Source organism: Labeo rohita, chromosome 25 (genome assembly GCF_022985175.1).
Source record: "Labeo rohita strain BAU-BD-2019 chromosome 25, IGBB_LRoh.1.0, whole genome shotgun sequence".
Classification (NCBI taxonomy): Eukaryota; Metazoa; Chordata; class Actinopteri; order Cypriniformes; family Cyprinidae; genus Labeo; species Labeo rohita.
In genome coordinates this window covers 29,108,773-29,127,376 of record NC_066893.1, presented here as the reverse complement: position 1 = coordinate 29,127,376, position 18,604 = coordinate 29,108,773, and the positions used below count along the sequence as shown (strand labels likewise).

The 18,604-nt window shown below is 31.5% G+C and overlaps 1 protein-coding gene across 1 annotated transcript in view; it reads right to left on the bottom strand.

Moving 5' to 3' along the window:
- prickle1a (prickle homolog 1a) overlaps positions 1-18,216 on the bottom strand; it is a 41,268-nt gene extending 23,052 nt beyond the window's left edge. The window contains exon 1 of the mRNA XM_051099739.1: positions 17,986-18,216. The gene's annotated coding sequence lies outside the window, so the exon portion shown is untranslated. The remainder of the gene's footprint in view (positions 1-17,985) is intronic.
- Between the last annotated feature and the right edge of the window lie 388 nt (positions 18,217-18,604).

Here is an 18,604-nt window from a genome sequence, read left to right as displayed (position 1 = left end):
TATTTGTTTTTTTTATTATGATTTTATAGAAAAATATTTTATTTAAACTCTTTAAAATAAGCATAAATCTTTTAATTGTGAATGCCATTCGGAATTGACAAATTCTACCAAAAGCCAATATAGACCAGATAAAAACATTTTATTTTTAATATAAACAATGGGATGCATAGTTGTTAATCATAATTAAATGAAACAGGTCAGATTTCTGCTCTCAGTAAAATAAAATAAAATGAAATGAAATTAAATAAAACAAAACTACTGGAATAGTCTATTAACTATTGTTTTGTTTTTTTTAATTATGATTTTATAGAAAAATCATTTATTTAAACTCAGCAGACCAGATAAAAACATTTTATTTTTAATATAAACAACTGGGATGCATATTTGTTAATCAAAATGAAAGGAAATGAAATGGATCAAATTTAAATTAAATTAAATTAAATTAAATTAAATTAAATTAAATTAAATTAAAAATAAAATAAAATAAAATAAAATAAAATAAAATAAAATAAAATAAAATAAAATAAAATAAAATAAAACTACTGGAATAGTCTATTAACTATTTGTTTTTTTTATTATGATTTTATAGGAAAATAATTTATTTAAACAGTTTAGAACCAGCATAAATCTGTTAATTGTGAATACAACTAAATTTACTAAATTTAAAAAGTATGAGAATTGGTTCAAATATGACTAGATGTGGAACAACCAGCATTCAAGTCATTAAAATGTTCATTAAAATCCAAACAAATTAGATGTATTGATGATAAATATATAAACCTGGTTATTATGTATTATAAACTAGCACTATTACAGAAATCTGACCCGTTTCACTTATGCATAATTGATAAATGTGACTCTGGACCACAAAACCAGTGACCCGGTGATTTACTCAAATTTGTCTCTGGATCTCTGGGGTCAGGCTGTGTGTATTGGCTCTAGATATCCCAGCATGCTTTGGAGGGGGGGTTTGAGGGTCAGACTGGTGCGATGGCCCTGAGTTTGGCTGCTATTTATGACCGTTAGCAGCCATTGTTCCAGATAGACCTCAGTTGTGTCCACTCCTTATCATAAAAGCGAGGCTGTTCTGGGACTTTAATGACCTGCCAATGGCCGTTATCAGAACACAGGCCTAACAAAGGAACGGCCATAAACAACAATAAAACGCTGTTATCCTACTGTAAAAAGCAATGGCCGCGGCCCTAAACAATAGCGAGAGGTCAAATGCTGCAGCCTGATATTGACTTACAGAGATGATCACTCGCAAACACAGGTCAGACGCCCGCTGAAAACACTTTACTGAAACCAAACCACACCGAAACGCATCTTTGGTCATCCAGCTTCATGTGACTGATGTGTTGGCCACTAACATTTGACCTCGCTAAGACTGATTTCATATATACGCTTTGATTAAACTACTAAGAAAAAAAAACTAATAAGAATAAAAAAAACAAACAAAGAAACAAACTAGCGATATTAAAAACAAAAACTATATAGACGTAACTCAAAGATTACAAAAACACAAGAAAAGTACTACTTTTGCTAAAACTATACAAAAAATAAAAATATATAATTTAAAATCTCTTTAATAATAAAAACAAAAAATATACAAACATACTTTAAAAAAACTAATAAAAATGACAAAAACTATAGATATATTAAAAACAAAAACTATATAGACATTCAAAAACAAGTACTACGTTTTATTAAAACTTTCAAAATTAAAACATATAATTAAAAATTCCATTAAATATATTAACAAAAACTATATTGATGTACTTAAAAAAAAAAACTAATAAAAATATCAACTTTACAGATATTATAAACTAATAAAAAATAAAAAAAAAAAAAGTAGAGATATTAAAAATGAACTATAGATATTTAAAAAAACTAATAAAAATGACAAACTATACAGGCAAAATAAAAAGTCAAATAAACTAGAGATATTAAAAACAAACTATATAGACATTAAAACAGTACTACTATTGCTGAAACTATAAAAATTAAAATATTGAATTAAAAATCTCTTTAAAAAATATTAACAAAAACTATACAAACATATTTTAAAAAAACTAATAAAATGACAAAAACTATAGATATTAAAAACAAAAACTATATAGACATTCAAAAACACAAGATAAGTATTACTTTTTGCTAAAACAATTAAAAAATTAAAAATGTAACATTTAATTAAAAATCCCAATTAAATATATTAACAAAAACTATATTTATATACTTTAAAAAACTAATTAAAATATCAAAAACTATACACATATCAAAAACAGTAAAAAAAAAAAAATAGAGATATTAAAAACAAAAACTATAGACATATTCAAAAACTCATAAAAATAACAAAAAAAAAAAAAAAACAGAAGAAACTACTTTACTAAAACTGTAAAAATCAAAACATATCATTAAAAATCCCATTACAAATATTAACAAAACTATGTTGACTAATAAAAATGTCAAAAGCTATACCGATATTAAAAACTAAAAACGTTACAAAATTATAGATGTAAGAACAAAAAAACTATACAGATATATATAAAAAAGTAAAATAAACTAGAGATATTAAAAAACTATACAGATATATATAAAAAAGTAAAATAAACTAGAGATATTAAAAACAAACTATATAGACATTCAAAAACTAAAAAAGACAAAAACACAAGAAATGTAGAATTTTTTTAGCTAAAACTAAAAAATGAAATATATAATTAAAAAAATTAACAAAACTATGTTGACATACTTTTAAAAAAACTAACACATGTCAAAAACTACACAGATATTAAAAACTAATAAAACATTAAAAATAAAAGATATTACAAACAAAAACTATACACATAAAAAAAACTAATAAAAATGACAAAAACTATACAGACATTACAAAACAAATGAGTAAAAATAATAAAAAATTACAAAAACAAGAAAAGTACTCATTTTTTGCCAAAACTAAAAATTAAAATATGTAATTCAAAATATTAACAAAACTACATTGACATACTTAAACTATACAAATATTAAAAACTAATAAAATGTTCAAAAAAGAGATATCAAAAACAAACTATACAGACATTTAAAAACTCATAAAAATGACAAGAACACAATAAAAGTACTACTTCTTTAGCCGAGACTATAAAAATTAAAATATATAATTAAAAATCTCTTTAAAAATGTTAACAAAAACTATACAAACACACTTTAAAACTAAATAAATAAATGACAAAAACTATACAGACATTAAAAACAAATAAAAAGGGAGATATGGAGATTAAACAAAAACTATACTGATGTATAAAAAAAAAGTAAAAAAAAAACAATAAAATAATAAAAAAAAGATACCAAACTTTTTACTAACATTATTTTTTTAAAAATCTATTTTTAAAGAAATCATTAAAAATGTGAATAAAAACTACAATAGCATCTCAGTTATCCTGAAATAACACTGACTAAATGGACTCACAAATTAATTATCAAAAAATGTGCAAAACTGAAACAACCAGGTAATAATTGGGATAAAACTTGACTTAGGAGTTCAAGAGATGTTTGGATCTGCAAAGTCCTAAAAACTTCAGTAATGCTGGGTTTATCATTCAACTCATCAGAGACCAAAAACACCCCAAAAAGATATATATATATACACACATATATATATATATATATCTCTACAAAGTAACTACATGCTGCATCAAACTGTCCTGCAGAGATGTAAAAGTGTAGCGGATGCATGAGTCTGTAGACGTCATATCTCAGGCGTTTGCTGACACTCTCTGTGACAGTCGTTAAGAGCAGAGCTGATGTGAACAAAGAGGCTGGACGCAGCAGCAGCACCCCGGGGTGTTACGGGCAGGAAGCTGCTTTATAGAGGACACTACAAACACACAATGACCGTGTGGCGTCTGCACACATACACTTGGGCTGAATGAGGCCTGTGCACACACACACACACACACACACACGTCAGCGAGGTCGAGTGGGGTTTTGTGCTGACAGTTTAGTGACAGTGTAACGGTTTACTCACACAACAAACACAGTAACTTACACACAATCCTACATTCAGTTCATCTGTTGAAACAACAGAAGATCATCAAACTGAGAGTTTCTCCTATTTATAAAGTCACACTCATCAATTAAAGCAAAACTGCAGGTTATATTTCACTAAAAAACTATTCGATTTTGTTTATAGAAAATGAAGCCTGTTTTAGGTCCATTATCATGTTTTTTTATACCAATTTTCATACCCATAAAGCAAAAAATATATATATGTTAAATTGTATATTAATAATATATATTTAACCAAAACGTATTTATACAGCATGGTTATACTTGTTTAACTGCTTTTAATATTTATGTTTTTTAAATTGTATATATATATATATATAAAATCAGTATTATACATATATATGCATACATACAGTATATACATTATATATATGTATATAATATTTATTTTTATTTATTTTTTATTTATTAGTATATATATATTTTTAATAAATAAAATTAAATATAAATAAATATTATATACATATATAGTAGTGGTATATACCATATATATATATATATATATATATATATATATAAATAAAAATAAACAAAAAAAAATGAAACTATGAAACTAAAAATGAAAGTACTTCTACAGCATGTTCATACTTATTTTACTGCTTTCAATTTAAGCGCTTTTAAATAAAATTTTTAATAAAGCCTGTTTTAGGTCCATTATAATTTTTTTTACATTTACCCTTTTTCATTACCTTTTTTATACCAATTTTCTTTGCCATAAAGCAAACAAATAAGAAAAAAAAAATACAATAATAAATAATAATAAAAAATTATATTAAATTATATATAAATTATATATGTCAACATAAAAAGTATTTATACAGCATGGTTATACTTGTTTTATTGATTTTTTATTTTTTAGCTTTAATTTATGCCTTTTTAAACTATGAATACTATATATATATATCTATCTATCTATCTATCTATGTGTATATAATATTTATTTTTATTTATTTATATATATATTTTTAATAAATAAAAATAAATATTATATACATATATAGACATTATATATATATATATATGTATGTATATATGTATGTATGTATGTATGTGTATACATATGTATATAATATTTATTTTTATTTATTTATATATATATTTTTAATAAATAAAAATAAATATTTTATATATATATATATATATATATAATATTTTATTTTAGTTTTAGTTATTTTAGTACATCAAGTTAAAGTCACTAAAAATGAGAAAAACAGCTGATATAAAATGTTTATTTTATTTTTAAATATTTTGCGTGACTATTTATTCATTCATTCCTAAATATATGGTTTTAGTTTTACATCACTATAATATCCTTGCTTCTGATATTAGCTTGTGATGGCATAAAGACAAAGCTGGATTACTCTGGATGTTAAAATGTGTTTATAAAACTAAGATGTGAGGTGATGGACTGACGCCATTAGTTTCATCATGTTTGCTCTCTCAAATCTCCTCGGAGCCGTTTGTCTTTATGGAGTGTGAGCTCATTCTCCACTGATTCACACTTGAATCTGGATCAAAAGGTTAGGACCGGCTGACCTTTAGGGTCAGTAAAGTGAAATATAACTCAATGGCACATAAAGGGGCTGGTAAGCAGCAATGAAACCTGCTTCTGAAGGGCCACTATGGGACAAGAGGTCAGAGGTCACAGGCCGCCACACCTCCGTACCTCTAAACCATTGCCACGGTCAGTCCGTGCGCGTCGCCGCTTCGGGTCAAATCCATTACGAGCCCCGTTTAATGACGCCGACGGCGGTTTTGAGGGGGATTGTGGGTAGTTTAGCCCGTAGCCAAGGGCGACATCTGCATCGGAGAGTTAACAAGAACCTCATCAGAGATCTGAGAGGGGTTTTGGGAGGTTTCAGAGCAAGGCTGTAATTCAGGGCCTCTGATTTTGACTTTACTGCTTCCCTTAATGATTTAAATGGTGGCCAATTAAGTGCGTCTCAACTGCAGCGTGAAGCGCGCGCTTTAATGAGTTCGCCCGAGCATGTGCTCAATTAACGGCGTATGAAGGGCCGTGATGGAGCACTTCTCCCAGGAATCTTAATGAGCTCACGCTGGGACGAGGGGAAACTCGTTCTCAAAGTCTTTTTCACCTTTTTTTGATGCTCTACTCAGTTTGTGGCCGATATCACTCATGTGAAACCGTTTGAGTGTGCGCTTTGAAGAAAAGTTGCACTGAAACATTATTTTTATGACAGTTAACCACCCAAATTCTCATTACTGTGATTCATCTGAATATTTTACTTTTACATATTTTTGTAATTTGCATTTATTCTCAGTGGTTATTATCATTACAGTAATAATGATTGTTTTTAACATTATTAATGTAAAATGTCATTTTTAAAAGCAAAAAAAAATGTTTTATAAAACAAGTACAACCATGCTGTATAAATACTTTTTGCATTTTGTTTTATTTTACATTTTTATTTAAATTGTTATTTTTATTTTATTTTTTTAAATTTAAATATATATTAGGGCTGTCAAATGATTATTCACAATTAATCACATACAAAATAAAAATTTGAGTTTGCCTAATGTGTGTGTGTGTACTGTTTGTAATTATGTATATAAAAATGCAAACACAATCATGTATATATTTAAGAAATATTTACAAGTATATGCATTTATTCTAATTTTTATATAAATTTACATTATATATAAATAAAAATATTTTGTACATAAACAACATGTCTCTTAAATATATACATTCATTTGTATTTATTAATACATAATTACACACATTTATTAGGCAAACTCAAATGAATTGCGATTAATCATTTGACAGCCCTATTATTTATTTACTTTTTTATTTATATATTTATTTATTTTATTTGCACTAAAATGCAAACAGAAAGTATAAAATAAAAACTAATTTAAAATATTAATAAAAACTATAATACACATTTTTATACACATTTTTATAATTAAATCATCTTATTTCAGACAAATAGGCAACATATCTACTGTTAAAAAAAGATTCTACTGTTGCCATTTATGTCACTTTAAGTGTCTGTTAAAAATATACGTTAAATGTAAATGTGAATGTAAAATATAATCGTAAAAAACAGCCTTTCCTCAAACTCCCATTAGCCACTTCATTGCTCTTATTTCCATTACATAGTTGAATAGCGTAAACCCCCCCCCCACAAATATATCATTTTTAGTGCTGTCAAATCGATTAATCGTGATTAATCACATCCTAAAAAAAAATATATATATATAGAAATATTTCTCAAATATAATATATATATATATATATATATATATATATATATATATACATATAAATATACACACACATATATTATGTAAACAAACTTCTATTTTGGATGCAATTAATCGCAAAAATACTGCAAAAGTAAAAACATTCATGTAAAATGTAAATTTGAATGTAAAATAGTATTAAAAAAAAAAAAAAACTCCTATTAGCCATTTCATTGATTTTATTTCCATTTCATAGTTGAATAGAGTAAAAAAAACAAAACCAAAAATATATAATTTTTAGTGCAGATTAATCATGAGTAATCACATCCAAAATATATAGAAATATTTCTCAAATATATATACACATGTATGTGTGTGTATTTATTTATATATACATATAAACACACACACACACACATATTATGCAAACACAAACATTTATTTTGGACGCAGTTTATTGCAATTAGTCGATTTGACAGCACTAATGATTTAGCCATAAAGCGACAATGCAACAATGTGAATACTGCAAAAGTAAAAATATACACGTAAAATGTAAATTGGATTGTAAAATATAATAGCAAAAAAAAAAAAAAAAAATCAGGCTTTTTTAACATTGCTTTTATTTCCATTACATAGTTGAATATTGTAAAAAACACAAATATATAATTTTTTGGGCTGTGAAATTGCAACCAAAATATACATAAAAAATAGAAATATTTCTAATATATATATATATACGCATAAATATACACATATTATTTAAACACAAACATTTATTTTGGATGTGATTAAACGCGATTAATCAATTTGACAACACTAATCATTTTGCAACAATGTGAATACTGCAAAAGTTTTAATGCTATTTTTTTTTACTTAAATGAGTCCATTTTGAACATTTTAAACACTTTTTATCATGTACTGTTATACTGATGCATATGAATAAAAATATTATTATTTCTTGTGCTTATGTAATAAAAAAGCAGTGTGGAAAACATGACGAGTGTTGTTATTTTGTTTTACTGCATAAGAGTTTATTTGCAAAAACAGATAACTAGTTTTTTTATGTTATCATGTTTTTATTGTGTTTTGTGTTAGCTGTATTTTTTGTTATTTTTATTTAATCAAAATAACCCAACTTTGATCGAGGTGAATTGGAATGCACAATGAAAAAACTTTTTTTCCTACAGACAAAAATATATATATTTTAACAAACTTATAAATATATGTCCAGAAAAGAAAGAAAAAAAAAGACTTTTTCCCCCCTACATAATTTAAAAAATGTTATTGCAAATGCATAGGAAATTGCACAGAATGTTAAAATATATTTTTTGGTTGTACAAAACCAAAAATAAGATCCAGTAAATAAAGATGAGTCACATGTTCAGAGACTTTACAGAAACACGTCAAAAGAACAAGCATGTGTGGAGTCACTTTGCATTGAATTTAATATCCTAAAGCTCAACACTGTGTGTGTTTGTGCACATCTGGTTTTCTGCTGTTCTAATGTTTTCTTTCAGCCTTGTGCAGGAAGACAGTGTGAGTCTTCCAAACAAACTCCTGCGCTTTGATCACCTCCGTCTGTCTGTCTGTCTGAACACACACACACACACACACACAGAGAGCTGTGTGTCTGTGGAATCACTCTGAATCACTGTCCTCACTGTGTCACTCTGTCAATATTGACCCACCTGTAGCGTGACCTTTGACCTCACCTCACCACATCCTCCATCAAACACACACGTACACCGGAAACCACATACAGTATGAACACACACAGATGAACCAGCCAACTCACCAGAGCGGCCCGCTGATTATTTCCCACAATTCTAGCTGGCAGGGAGGCCAAAATATCCACATCTGCTGCATCATACGGCACACGCTACGAAAAAGAAACCAGAATAATGCATAGCATGTGTCGGCGACGGCAGGATCCCGTACGCTCGCCGCGGCCAAATACAATCAGTCTGGGATTGATCTTGTGCTAATGAGGCCTGAACACAAATCGGACATTTCGCTGCCAACTAATCCTTGAGAAAGTCACGGCTAATGAGGCTTTTATCACTCGCTCAGTGATAAGAAACTACAGCAGACCTGCAGCAGACTTTGATTTCACAGAGCTGATTAAAGTCAACAAGAAATGCATTTGATTTCTACATTCTAACATATTTCCAAGAGAAACAGGATACTCAACTAAATCACGCTATAAACATGTATTTTAGTTCATTTAAAGCAGTAGTTCAGCCAAAAATAAAAATGCGCTCAGCCTCAGGTCATCCAAGATTAGGATGAGTTTGTTTCTTTATCAGATTTGGAAAAATGCAGCATTGCATCACTTGCTCACCAATGGATGTGAATGGGTGCCGTCAGAATGAGAGTCCAAACAGCTGATAAAAACATCACAATAATCCACAAGTACAACAAATTCATCATTAAGATGTTTAGAATGAGTTCATAATCCACGATAGCGCTTCCTCCTGTTGTCTCTCACATCAAAATCCAGCCACATATTTATTTAGAGCTGCTTTGGCTTGTAAATGGCGCTTAATTTTTCTCCTGATTCAGACCAGACCACTTTTTGACTGGAGGAAGCGTTATTGTACATGCATTTGTATTTTAGTTAAAAACATCTTCATGATAAATTTGTTTCTTACAAACATGCATCTTTTGTCTTCTCAAGATGTGAACTGATGGACTGCAGTGGTGTGGATTACTTGTGGATTATTGTGATGTTTTTATCAGCTGTTTGGATTCTCATTCTGACGGCACCCATTCACATCCATTGGTGAAAAAGTGGTCTGGTCTGAATCAAGAGAGAAATCTGCACAGATCAAGCACCGTTTAAAAGCCAAAACAGCTCTAAAAACAAATATGTGGCTTGGTTTTGATGGACTTTTTCACTGGAGGAAGTGTTACTATGGATTATATACTCAGGTTTTAGTTAAAAACGTCTTAATGATTGATTTGTTTCAGCTTTTGTCTTCTCAAGATGTGAACTGATGGACTGGAGTGGTGTGGATTACTTGTGGATTATTGTGATGTTTTTATCAGCTGTTTGGACTCTCATTCTGACGGTACCCATTCACATCCATTGATGAGCAAGTGATGCAATGACTCATTTCTCCAAATCTGATGAACAAACAAACTCATCCCAATCTTGGATGGCCTGAGGGTGATTTTTGGGTGAGCCATGTCAGTTTTCAGAAGAACAGAAATCATATCAACATGGAATTCGTTATAAAACATCATTTATTTAAAAAAAACCCCAAACCTAATTAATTTATTTAAAGCAAATGTTATTAAATAAGTTATTATAATCACATTAAATAAGTTGCATTAAATTGCATTAAATAAGTATTACTACTTAAGTATTACAAAGTATACTACACTTTTACTATAGTAAAACCACGGTTTATTTTCTTAAAGGATTTGTATTTGTGTATACTTTTTGCTTTCTTTTTTTTTGTTTTTATAACTGTACTGCATTCATGGGTTGATGTTTTATACTATTTAAGAAAAAAAAAAAAAAAAAACGGAAAAACAAATTACGAAATCACTCCAAAATCCTGATCTGAAACAAATGATTCGCAAACCGTGCTCCGAAGTTCCAATCTAAAGCAAAAGATTCACAAAACTGCTCCAAAGTTCAAAATTAAACCAAATGAATTATCATCCACCTTCTGAAGTCCAGATCTGAATTTTATTAAGATTGGGACTTCAAATCACACATTGCGAATCATTTGATTTGAAACATTCAGTTGGCTAAATGATTCACAAACCCGTTCTGATCTAAATCAAATGATTAACGATACGCACTCCGAAGTCCTGACCTGAATCAAATGAATCACAAAATGCAAAGTTCCAATCTGAATTAAACTATTCGCAATTCGTGCAGATTTCTCTTCTGATTCAGACCAGACCACTTTTCTCTGAAGGAAGCGTTACTTTACATGGACTTTTAGTTAAAAACATCTTCATGATATATTTGTTTCTTACAAACATGCAAATTTTGTCTTCTCAAGATGTGAACTGATGGACTGGAGTGTTGTGGATTACATGGATTACTTGATGTTTTTTCAGTTCAAAAACATCTTCAAGTGATGATACATTTCTTTCTGATGAACAAACAAATTCATCCCAATCTTGGATGGCCTGGTGGTAAGCACATTTTTGGTTTTTGGGGAGCCATGGCAGTTTTCAGAACAGAAATCATATCAACATGGTGGAATTCGTTATAAACAACATCTATTAAAAAAAGTCAAACCTTAATAATGTATTTAAGCAAATGTTATTTGCATGAAGCCGCAGCACGTAATTTAGTCACATTGACTTTAAATTTATAGATAGTTTTTAATAGTTTACACACTTTAAGCTTGTTTAACTTTAGCACAACAAAACATAAACCAAAACCACTTTATACAGATAATCTGCACATCTATATAAACAGACCGATGGGAAACTACCTGCACAACCCTTATGATGATCCAGCGAAATCATTCTTTTCATCAACACATTTCCAGGTGATTCTTCAGCAACACATGATGTGCTTAAACTAAATCAATATTAACAATGAAAACATAATTATGATTAACACCAATTAGTTTCCATCAATACAGACACACCTCAGCTTTACAAAAATCCTCACATTCCCTCTGGCACTGCTGTTCATCTCATAAATCCTGTCGTTCTGACACGATCTAAACGCATCAGCAGTCCGGCCCTCACACTCGTTCATGAAAGACGCTGTTATTCGCTTTCTGAGGAGTTCAGACGCCGCTCCACGCGTTTGTCGTATAAAAGCCGAGCTGTGATTCGTTCAGCCGGACACAAGCGTCGCTCTGTGTTCGAGGCGTTAAATCAACACACTCTGGCTCGACTGCCACATACACTCACACGCTCCATCTGTTACACGCGAGCGGCCCTGTAATCTCACGCCAAACACGCACATTAACACGATCATACGAGAGGTGAAGTCAGAGGACGCAACATACTCAAACATGACTGGTGAGAAAGCCAAGCATTTATGAGCAATGAAAAAAACAGCACAGCTGTCTTTTGGACTATTTGCAGTACTAAAATGTCCTAACAGCCTGGTTGATGCACATTATTGCCCTTTTATTATAAATAAAAGATATCCGACTGATTGACTGAATGGACCAAATAAAGCAGTGGTTCTCGACGTTTATTTGAAGGCTGATTCAGGATTTAACAAATGAGCTGACATGACTTTCCCTTGTTGACTCACAATTTCTATCCAATAAAATGTTTTAGATCTTGATGTAACTACAAAAATTTGTATTGCAGGGTTCACACAGATAGTGTAAAATGAACTGGACTTTTCAAACACTACTTTTTTGATTTTCATTTCATTCAGAAATCGAACGCCTTCAATTTAAAATCCTAAAAAACAGAAATACATAAAAATATGCTAATATAAAAAAAATGGCAAAAACTAAAGCACATGCAAAGTATTACTACTAAAGTATTTTACTATAGTAAAACTGCTCTTAATTAGGATTAAGGATTAGTATTTGTGTATACTTTCTTGTTTCTCTTTTATCATTTGTACTGCATTAACGGTTTGATGTTTTCTACTGTTTAAGAAAAAAATTGTAGGGAAATCACTCCAAAATCCAGATCTTATTGCAAATAATTCGCAATCCACACTTCTGATCTGAATCTATTTTATGCATATCATGAATCATTTGATTTGAATCATTCAGTTCGCTAGATGATTCACAAACCTGTTCCAATCTAAGTCAAATGAGTCACGCTACACATTCTGATGTCCCAACGTCAATCAGACGATTCGCGATACGCTAAGTTCCGATCTGAATCAAATGATTCGCAATCCGTGCACCGAAGTTATAATCTAAAGCAAAAGATTTAAGAATGATTTGGATCCACACTTTGGAGTTCCGATCTGAATTTTATTTAGATCAGGACTTTAAATTGCGTATCACAAATCATTTCAAATGATTCACGAATCCGTTCCCATCTAAATAAAATGAGTCACAATACGCGTTCCAAAATCCCGACCAGAATCAAATGATTCACAATTCATGCGCCAAAGTTCTGATCTGAATTTTATTTAGATCAGGACTTCAAATCGCGTATCGTGAATCATTTGATTCAAATCATTCATTTGATTCGGATCATTTAATTTGCAAATAATTCACAAACCTGTTGCAAACCAAATCAAATGATTCACGATAAGAGCTCCGAAGTCCCGACTTAAATCATATGATTTGCGACACGTGAAGTTCCAATCTGAATTAAATGATTCGCAATTCACACTCTGAAGTTCCAATCTGAATTTGAATTAGATCGGGTCTTCAAATCGCGTAACATGAATCATTTGATTTGAATCATTCAATACGCAAATGATTCACAAACCCAAATGAGCAAAAGTCAAATGAGCCATGATACGTGTTCCAAAATCCCGACCAGAATCAAACGATTCGCAAAACATGAAGTTCCGATTTTAATTGTACGATTCGCATTCTGCACTCCAGAGTTCCAATCTAAAGCAAAAGATTCGCAAACCCACTCCAAGGTTATGATCTAAATCAAATGATTCGCAACCCATGCTCTGAAGACCCGATCTGAATTTTTTTTTAGATAGGGACTGTAAATCGCCTATCGCGAATCATTTGATTTGAATCATTCATTTTAGCGAATGGAACTGATCTAAATCAAATGAGTCATGATACGTGCTTCGAAGTCTTGACCTGAGTCAAATGATTCGCGATACACTAAGTTCCAATCTAAATCAATTAAATTGCAATCCACACTCTGAAGACCTGATCTGAATTAGATTTAGATCTGGACTTCAAAACGTGTATCACAAATCATTTCATTTGAATCATTCAGTTTGCTAAATGATTCACAAACCCATTTCCATCTAAGTCAAATGAGTCATGATCAAAAGTTCAAAAGTCCCGACCAGAATCAAATGATTCACAAAACAAAAAGATCTGAATCGAACGATTCACATTCTGCACTCCAAAGTTCCAATCTAAAGCGAAAGATTTGCAAACCCACTCCAAGGTTATGATCTAAATTTGAATTTTAATGTCAAAATTTGAAAATCAATGCTCTTTTATTTTGATTTGGTTTGTGCTAGTGAATCGCTTGAAATGAATGATTGAAGTCACAAGTTTGAATCAATCGGAGCGGTTCCAGGATAAATGACTCAATTGATTTGGTTCATCTGTTCCTCTTTTCACATCTTCAGCCATGTTTACACGACAGTTAGTACTACTACTGGCTTAGCTCACTAGTTTTATGACAAAATAGTTTTATGCTTACTGACAAAATTAAACACTTATTTCATAGATACATCATCTTTCAATAATTCAAACACTTTTCAAGTACCTCTTCAGGAATATTGCTTTTTTCAAGGGTTTTCCAGGCCTTAAATTCAAGTCAAATTCAAGTACTTCAAGCACTTTAAGCACTTTGTACAAACCCTAGTATTCATGATAAAAAAAGTTACAGGATTTCATTAATGAATGATTGATTTCAATTATTTTCAGGTTTACAAATCACTTTTAAATTGATTCTTCCTCATTTATTCAGGATTTCCAATCCTGATGTTAAATCACTGGAAGTCTAATGGGCCTGGTTAAAAACTTAAAGGACATTATCCGAGACAAAAACCTCACTAAAACAAAACTAAAGATTTTAAACACATTAAAGACACAAAATCACGGCTTACTCATTCTTCACTCAGTTGCCCTACAGGTCTGCATGTGCTGTCTCACACCACCACTAGAGAGCGCCACCATCTCAAACTACTGCACCTCACTCTGCTCAAGTTTAAAATCACTGGACTTTAGAGACTTTTTAAGAACCTGAGTTCAAATCAAACATCACCTATTGACCAACAATGATCTCAAGCACACATCAATGCCAACAACAGATGTGTCAGTTTCTCCTGAAGGCTTTTTGGTGCATCATCTCGATCTCATTTCAACAGGGCGAGGAGAGAATGTGTCTCTCAATGCCTCGTGTCGGTGAACACGTCTCCATATGGAAACGGAGTCCTGCTGACATTTGCGCTCCCCTGTGGGGCCCGATCTCTGCCAGCTGGCACCAGAGCAAACGGCTTCATGACTGCTGTCATAGATATCAGTGAAGATAAACTCCTACTGTACCACGGTAAAATCTGATTTCAACTTCCCTTCTGGCTCAAACGTCAATAATATGGATAGAATAAACAGATAGTTAATGGAAAAATGAACTTTCGGTCAGTGTTTCCAATGCAAACCTACTGGGCAACTGTGTTCCAGTGAAATAGAAGGGAAGAAATTTTAGATTCTTCACGCAGCACAAAAATCCACATGATGGATTTATATGAGGAACAGAGCATAAAATAAGTTCTTTTGCATTCAGATTCATAAGCAAATGCAAAAGCCAGGATTTGCATCCAAAGAAGTGGTTATCTGCTTCCTAAAAATTACATAAAAGAACTGCATAAGTTGCATAACAGACATCCATATGATTTATATGCACTATATTCCAAGTCTTCAGAAGTCAAACGATGGATTTTTATGAGGAACAGACACAAATTTAAGTTCTTTTGCGTTCAGATTCATAAGCAAATGCAAAAGACAGGATTTGCATCTGAAGAAGTGGTTATCTGCTTCCTTAAAAATTACATAAAAGCACTGCATAAGTTGCATAACAGAAGTCCATATTATTAATGCACTATATTCAAAGTCTTCAGAAATCATACAATGGATTTACACGAGGAACAGAAGCAAACTTAAGTTCTTCTGCATTCAGATTCATAAGCAAATGCAAAAGACAGGATTTGCATCCAAATAAGTGGTTATCTACTTCCTAAAAATTACATAAAAGCACTGCATAAGTTGCATAACAGACATCCATATGATTTATATGCACTATATTCCAAGTCTTCAGAAGACAAACGATGGATTTTTATGAGGAACAGACACAAATTTAAGTTCTTTTGCAGTCAGATTCATGAACAAATGCAAAAGCAATGCTTTGCATCCAAAGAAGTGGCTATCTACTTCCTAAAAATGACATAAAAGCACTACATAAGTTGCATAACAGAAGTCAACATTATTAACGCACTATATTCAAAGTCTTCAGAAGTCATACAATGGATTTACACGAGGAATAGACCCAAATTTAAATTCTTTTGCATTCAAATTCATAAGCAAATGCAAAAGCAATGATTCATCTAGTTCCTAAAAATAACATAAAAGCACTACATAAGTTGCATAACCGAAATCCATATTATTTATGCACTATATTCAAAGTCTTCAGAAATCATACAATGGATTTTTATGAGGAACAGACCCAAATTTCAATTCTTTTGCAGTCGGATTCATGAACAAATGCAAAAGCAATGCTTTGTATCCAAAGAAGTGATTATCTACTTCCTAAAAATGACATAAAAGCACTAAAAAAGTTGCATTTACACGAGAAACAGACCAAAATTTAAGTTCTTTTGCATTTAGATTCATAAACAAATGCAAAAGCAATGATTCATCTAGTTTCCAAAAATAACAAATGCACCACAAAAGTTGCATAACAGAAGTCCTTTTTATTTATGCACTATATTCGAAGTCTTCAGAAGTCATACAATGGATTTACACAAGGAACAGACACAAATTTAAGTTCTTTTACAGTCAGATTCATAAACAAATGCAAAAGCAATGATTCACATCCAGTGAAGTAGCCATCTAGCTCCACAAAAGCTGTATAACTGTAGTCTTCAGAAGTCACACAAAGACTTTCCTTCACTCAAAACTTCTTTTGAGTTCAGATTCACCTTTGAATCTCAAAGATTTGAGAGCTGCTGTTGAGAAAATGCACATGAACAATGCATTTTGGTCTGTTCTTCACACACAGTATAGCTTTATGGATGACTTGTTTCATGGTCATTGTCATCAAGACCCAATTAACCATTTTTGGTTGCCCAAAGAACCCAACACGGAATAGTTCTGAACAGTTTCCGTTGTTTTCTTGGTGTAAAGAATCTAAAAAAAAATTTTTTCCCCACTATAAAGAACCTTCTGTGCAATGTTCAAAGTTCTTCACGGACTCAATAAAAGCCATGGAAGAACCATTTTTTGGTTCCTCAAAGAACCTTTCATCCATGTCTTTCTTGGTGTGAAGAAAATTAAACATCTAAAGAATTATAAAGCATCGTTTGTGCAAACAAAAGCTTCAACTGATGTCAAAAGTTCCTCACAGAAATTGTTCAGCTGCCAGTAAAGCAGCTTTATTATTAAAAGCGTCTATAAAAAGGCAGCGATACCGATCAGTGACGTTAAGTGAAAAGCATGAGGTGCAGCCCTTGAGGAATTTAATGGAAAAACTCCCAAGATTAACATCAAACCCCTTCTGGTTAAGCTGGAGATGGTTGATAACCCTCAGTTTTCAGGGTTGCAGACCAGTTGTCACTGAAGTGACAGGCACAGCTGAGTCAAAACTCTTGGACACACATGCAAGAAATGCTTTTGTACACAGTGTTTCTGGCACCTAAACAGCCCTTTCTGAAAGAATGACCTGGATAATGAGTTTAGAAATAGAGCGGAGTGTCTCGGGACACTGTTTCTTTTGAGCCTTTCCAGAGTTTCTCCACGCTAAAAACATCAAACGTCAAGCGTTGAGACTCACCCATCTTATGTATCCATTAGTATTTCACACACTTATTAAACGCTACAGATCAGAACTCACCTGAATATTTCGACTCAGAAAAAAATCCCTTTTCCAGCACGGATCCTGTTTATCTGCAGCGCAGATGCGCTTTCGCGTTCATTGGCGTCTGTTTAAAATCTCCAAACGCGTCGGTCACTGCTGATCCGAGCTTTAAACTGCATATCTGAGGTGAGACACACACACTGATGAGTGGCAATGAGTGTGTTTGTGAGAGTGTGTGTGTTAGGGAGGTTCGGGTCCCTCCTGCGTGCGATCACACCGCTGTGCGTCGACATGCGTCACGTCGATGCGCACTATCGTACTACTTTAACAGCATGCTGGGTTAAAAACGACCCAGCACTGGGTGAAATATGGACAAATCCAGTGATTGGGTTGTATGTATATCTAATGTCAGATATTTGTGACCCTGGACCACAAAACCAGTCTTAAAATACTGGGTCAAAATTATGGATTTTTCTTTAATGGCAAAAATCATTAGGATATTAAGTGAAGATCATGTTCCCTACCGTAAATATATCAAAACTTACTTTTTGATTAGTAATATGCATGGCTAAGAACTTCATTTAGACAACTTTAAAGGCAGTTTTCTCAGTATTTTGATTATTATTTATTTTATTTTTTTGCACCCTCAGATTCA